The following is a 5,144-nucleotide window of genomic DNA, read 5'->3' as shown; positions in this document are numbered from 1 at the left end:
TCTGGCTCGCTCGCTCTCATATCTGGCTGGCTCGCTTGCTCTCATATCTGGCTCGCTCGCTTGCTCTCTTGTCTGGCTCGCTCTGTTATCTGGCTCGCTCGCTTTCATATCTGGCTCGATCGCTTGCTCTCATGTCTGGCTCGCTCGCTTGCTCTCATGTCTGGCTCGCTCTCATATCTGGCTTTCTCGCTTGCTCTCTTGTCTGGCTCGCTCTCTTATCTGGCTCGCTCGCATATCTGGCTCGCTCGCATATCTGGCTCGCTCGCTCTCACATCTGGCTGGCTCGCTTGCTCTCATCTCTGGCTGGCTCGGTTACTCTCATATCTGGCTCGCTTGCTTGCTCTCTTGTCTGTCTCACTCTCTTTTATGGCTCGTTTGCATATCTGGCTCGCTCGCTTGCTCTCATATCTGGCATGCTCGCTCACTCTCATATCTGGCTTGCTCGCTTGCTCTCATATTCGGCTCGCTCGCTTGCTCTCATATCTGGCACGCTCGCTTGCTCTCTTGTCTGGCTCGCTCTCTTATCTGGCTCGCTCGCATATCTGGCTCGCTCGCTCTCAAATCTGGCTCGCTCGCTTGCTCTCATATCTGGCTAGCTCGCTTGCTCACTTGTCTTGCTCGCTCTCTTATCTGGCTCGCTCGCTCTCATATCTGGCTGGCTCGCTTGCTCTCATATCTGGCTCGCTCGCTTGCTCTCTTGTCTGGCTCGCTCTCTTATCTGGCTTGCTCGCTAACATATCTGGCTCGCATGCTTGCTCTCTTGTCTGGCTTGCTCTCTTATCTGGCTCGCTCGCTCTCATATCTGGCTCGCTCGCTTGCTCTCATGTCTGGCTCGCTCTCATATCTGGCTTTCTCGCTTGCTCTCTTGTCTGGCTCGCTCTCTTATCTGGCTCGCTCGCATACCTGGCTCGCTCGCTCTCACATCTAGCTGGCTCGCTTGCTCTCATATCTGGCTCGCTTACTCTCTTGTCTGGCTCGCTTTCTTATCTGGCTCGCTCTTATATCTGCCTTGCTAGCTCGCTCTCATATCTGGCTCGCTCGCTTGCTCTCTTGTCTGTCTCGCTCTCTTTTATGGCTCGCTCGCATATCTGGCTAGCTTGCTCTCACATCTGGCTCGCTCGCTTGATCTCTTGTCTGGCTCGCTCTCTTATCTGGCTCGCTCGCTCGCATATCTGGCTCGCTCGCTCTCATGTCTGGCTCGCTTCGCTCTCATATCTGGCTTGCTCGCTTGCTCTCACATCTGGCTCGCTCGCTTGCTCTCTTGTCTGGCTCACTCTCTTATCTGGCTCGCTCGCATATCTGGCTCGCTCGCTCTCAAATCTGGCTCGCTCGCTTGCTCTCATATCTGGCTTGCTCGCTTGCTCTCATATCTGGCTCGCTCGCTTGCTCTCATATCTGGCTCGCTCGCTTTTTCTCATATCTGGCTCGCTTGCTCTCTTGTCTGGCTCGCTCTCTTCTCTGGCTCGCTCGCATATCTGGCTCGCTCGCTCTCAAATCTGGCTCGCTCGCTTTCTCTCTTGTCTTGCTCGCTCTCATATCTGGCTCGCTCGCTCTCATATCTGGCTGGCTCGCTTGCTCTCATATCTGGTTCGCTCGATTGCTCTCTTGTCTGGCTCGCTCTCTTATCTGGCTTGCTCGCTAGCATATCTGGCTCGCACGCTTGCTCTCTTATCTGGCTCGATCGCTCTCATATCTGGCTTGCTCGCTTGCTCTCATGTCTGGCTCGCTCGCTCTCATATCTGGCTTTCACGCTTGCTCTCTTGTCTGGCTCGCTCTCTTATCTGGCTTGCTCGCATATCTGGCTCGCTCGCTCTCACATCTGGCTGGCTCGCTTGCTCTCATTTCTTGCTGGCTCGCTTGCTCTCATATCTGGCTCGCTCGCTTGCTCTCTTGTCTGTCTTGCTCTCTTTTATTGCTCGCTCGCATATCTGGCTCGCTCGCTCTCAAATCTGGCTCGCTCGCTTGCTCTCATATCTGGCTTGCTCGCTCTCAAATCTGGCTCGCTCGCTTGCTCTCATATCTGGCTCGCTCGCTTGCTCTCATATCTGGCTCGCTCGCTTGCTCTCTTGTCTGGCTCGCTCTCTTTTATGGCTCGCTCGCACATCTGTCTCGCTCGCTCTCAAATCTGTCTCGCTCGCTTGCTCTCATATCCGGCTCGCTCGCTTGCTCTCATATCTGGCTCTCTTGCTCTCATATCTGGCTCGCTCGCTTGCTTAATTGTCTGGCTCGCTCTCTTATCTGGCTCGCTCGCATATCTTGCTCGCTCGCTCTCACATCTGGCTCGCTCGCTTGCTCTCAAATGTGGCTCGCTCGCTTGCTCTCATGTCTGGCTCGTTCGCTCTCATATCTGGCTCGCTCGCTTTCATATCTTACTCGCTCGCTCTCATGTCTGGCTCCCTCGCTCTCATATCTGGCTTGCTCTCATATCTGGCTCGCTCGCTTGCTCTCTTGTCTGGCTCGCTCTCTTATCTGACTCGCTCGCATATCTGGCTCGCTCGCTCTCAAATCTGGCTCGCTCGCTTGCTCTCATATCTGGCTAGCTCGCTTGCTCTCATATCTGGCTAGCTCGCTTGCTCTCTTGTCTTGCTCGCTCTCTTATCTGGCTCGCTCGCTCTCATATCTGGCTGGCTCGCTTGCTCTCATATCTGGCTCGCTCGCTTGCTCTCATATCTGGCTCTCTTGCTCTCATATCTGGCTCGCTCACTTGCTTAATTGTCTGGCTCGCTCTCTTATCTGGCTTGCTCTCTCTCACATCTGGCTTGCTCGCTGCTCTCTTGTCTGGCTCGCTCTCTTATCTGGCTCGCTCGCATATCTTGCTCGCTCGCTCTCACATCTGGCTCGCTCGCTTGCTCTCAAATGTGGCTAGCTCGCTTGCTCTCTTGTCTTGCTCGCTCTCATATCTGGCTCGCTCGCTTGCTCTCTTGTCTGTCTCGCTCTCTTTTATGGCTCGCTCGCATATCTGGCTCGCTCGCTCTCACATCTGGCTCGCTCGCTTGCTCGCTCGCATATCTGGTTCGCTCGCTCTCATATCTTACTCGCTCCGTCTCATGTCTGGCTCGCTCGCTGTCATATCTGGCTTGCTCGCTTGCTCTCATATCTGGCTCGCTCGCTTGCTCTCTTGTCTGGCTCGCTCTCTTATTTGGCTCGCTCGCATATCTTGCGCGCTCACTCTCAAATCTGGCTCGCTTGCTTGCTCTCATATCTGGCTAGCTCGCTTGCACTCATATCTGGCTAGCTCGTTTGCTCTCTTGTCTTGCTTGCTCTCTTATCTGGCTCGCTCGCTCTCATATCTGGCTGGCTCGCTTGCTCTCATATCTGGCTCGCTCGCTTGCTCTCATATCTGGCTCTCTTGCTCTCATATCTGGCTCGCTCGCTTGCTTAATTGTCTGGCTCGCTCTCTTATCTGGCTTGCTCTCTCTCACATCTGGCTTGCTCGCTGCTCTCATGTCTGGCTCGCTCTCTTATCTGGCTCGCTCTCTTATCTGGCTCGCTCGCATATCTTGCTCGCTCGCTCTCACATCCGGCTCGCTCGCTTGCTCTCAAATGTGGCTAGCTCGCTTGCTCTCTTGTCTTGCTCACTCTCTTATCTGGCTCGCTCGCTCTCATATCTGGCTGGCTCGCTTGCTCTCATATCTGGCTCGCTCGCTTGCTCTCTTGTCTGGCTCGCTCTGTTATCTGGCTCGCTCGCTTTCATATCTGGCTCGATCGCTTGCTCTCATGTCTGGCTCGCTCGCTTGCTCTCATGTCTGGCTCGCTCTCATATCTGGCTTTCTCGCTTGCTCTCTTGTCTGGCTCGCTCTCTTATCTGGCTCGCTCGCATATCTGGCTCGCTCGCATATCTGGCTCGCTCGCTCTCACATCTGGCTGGCTCGCTTGCTCTCATCTCTGGCTGGCTCGGTTACTCTCATATCTGGCTCGCTTGCTTGCTCTCTTGTCTGTCTCACTCTCTTTTATGGCTCGTTTGCATATCTGGCTCGCTCGCTTGCTCTCATATCTGGCATGCTCGCTCACTCTCATATCTGGCTTGCTCGCTTGCTCTCATATTCGGCTCGCTCGCTTGCTCTCATATCTGGCACGCTCGCTTGCTCTCTTGTCTGGCTCGCTCTCTTATCTGGCTCGCTCGCATATCTGGCTCGCTCGCTCTCAAATCTGGCTCGCTCGCTTGCTCTCATATCTGGCTAGCTCGCTTGCTCACTTGTCTTGCTCGCTCTCTTATCTGGCTCGCTCGCTCTCATATCTGGCTGGCTCGCTTGCTCTCATATCTGGCTCGCTCGCTTGCTCTCTTGTCTGGCTCGCTCTCTTATCTGGCTTGCTCGCTAACATATCTGGCTCGCATGCTTGCTCTCTTGTCTGGCTTGCTCTCTTATCTGGCTCGCTCGCTCTCATATCTGGCTCGCTCGCTTGCTCTCATGTCTGGCTCGCTCTCATATCTGGCTTTCTCGCTTGCTCTCTTGTCTGGCTCGCTCTCTTATCTGGCTCGCTCGCATACCTGGCTCGCTCGCTCTCACATCTAGCTGGCTCGCTTGCTCTCATATCTGGCTCGCTTACTCTCTTGTCTGGCTCGCTTTCTTATCTGGCTCGCTCTTATATCTGCCTTGCTAGCTCGCTCTCATATCTGGCTCGCTCGCTTGCTCTCTTGTCTGTCTCGCTCTCTTTTATGGCTCGCTCGCATATCTGGCTAGCTTGCTCTCACATCTGGCTCGCTCGCTTGATCTCTTGTCTGGCTCGCTCTCTTATCTGGCTCGCTCGCTCGCATATCTGGCTCGCTCGCTCTCATGTCTGGCTCGCTTCGCTCTCATATCTGGCTTGCTCGCTTGCTCTCACATCTGGCTCGCTCGCTTGCTCTCTTGTCTGGCTCACTCTCTTATCTGGCTCGCTCGCATATCTGGCTCGCTCGCTCTCAAATCTGGCTCGCTCGCTTGCTCTCATATCTGGCTTGCTCGCTTGCTCTCATATCTGGCTCGCTCGCTTGCTCTCATATCTGGCTCGCTCGCTTTTTCTCATATCTGGCTCGCTTGCTCTCTTGTCTGGCTCGCTCTCTTCTCTGGCTCGCTCGCATATCTGGCTCGCTCGCTCTCAAATCTGGCTCGCTCGCTTTCTCTCTTGTCTTGCTCGCTCTCATATCTGGCTCGCTCGCTCTCATA

Source organism: Hyla sarda, unplaced genomic scaffold (genome assembly GCF_029499605.1).
Source record: "Hyla sarda isolate aHylSar1 unplaced genomic scaffold, aHylSar1.hap1 scaffold_74, whole genome shotgun sequence".
Taxonomy (NCBI): Eukaryota; Metazoa; Chordata; class Amphibia; order Anura; family Hylidae; genus Hyla; species Hyla sarda.
This window is presented reverse-complemented; position numbering follows the sequence as displayed.